Raw genomic sequence first — 867 nt, forward strand, 5'->3', positions numbered from 1 at the left:
AACAAACCTGCCCCAGAAGTGCTGCAGCCAGGGGAAATCACTTCAGCAGAGCTGTGCCAGTTCCTCGTGATCCCAGCAACACAGCCCGACCTGAGTGGCTGTCACTGGCATGCTGTGCTGCCATGAGGCATACCCCTTGAGAGGTCAGGGTCAAAGCTAGCCATGGCACTGAATGTGCGTGGGGGCACAGGGCATGAAACTTCCACATTCACCCCCTGGGCAAATAGTTACTCTTGTAAAAGCAAATATTTGCAGACACAGGCAGGAGGTTTGCAGTCTGGCTGCAAGTGTGTAAAGTTCCCCCTCTGGGCCCCTGCAGCAGGGTCTGCTGTATACAACCTGAGCACTGAAGTGTGGTGACAAAGGGCTAAAATGCAGGTCATGCTTCAGCAAATCTTGAAACTCATTAAAGGAGCAAAGTTCGCTCTAGGGTTAGGCTCCTGTGCCCTGGACTGGCACAACCCCCTACCATAAAAACAAGGGCCACATTTTCCCTTAGGGGTTTAGATGCCTCTTCCAAACCTGATGTTGCCTGTTTGCATTTTTATGTCCTAAATGCCTTTAAAAATCTGTCCCCTGCCCACAACATTTTTTGAGGTCTGCTTACTACAATGTTGATTTTACCTAAGGATTTGTAATCTATCTGTGGCTCCTAGAGGCCTGGAATCCTATGATCAACATAAGAATTTCAACTTTCATATAAAACAATAAGGTAGGTTTCTGGTGCTTGTGGTTGCAGAGAAAAGAGAAAATTTGACCCTGTAATGGTCAAAATTCAGGAAGTAGAAAGAGATCCAATGTTATTACTTCTTAAGCTAATGAGTTTCAAGGAGCTTGAAATTAAAAAAAAAAGAAGAAGAAAAAAAA

This window comes from Crocodylus siamensis, chromosome 4, assembly GCF_052110815.1.
Source record: "Crocodylus siamensis isolate JL-2025a chromosome 4, ASM5211081v1, whole genome shotgun sequence".
NCBI lineage: Eukaryota > Metazoa > Chordata > Crocodylia > Crocodylidae > Crocodylus > Crocodylus siamensis.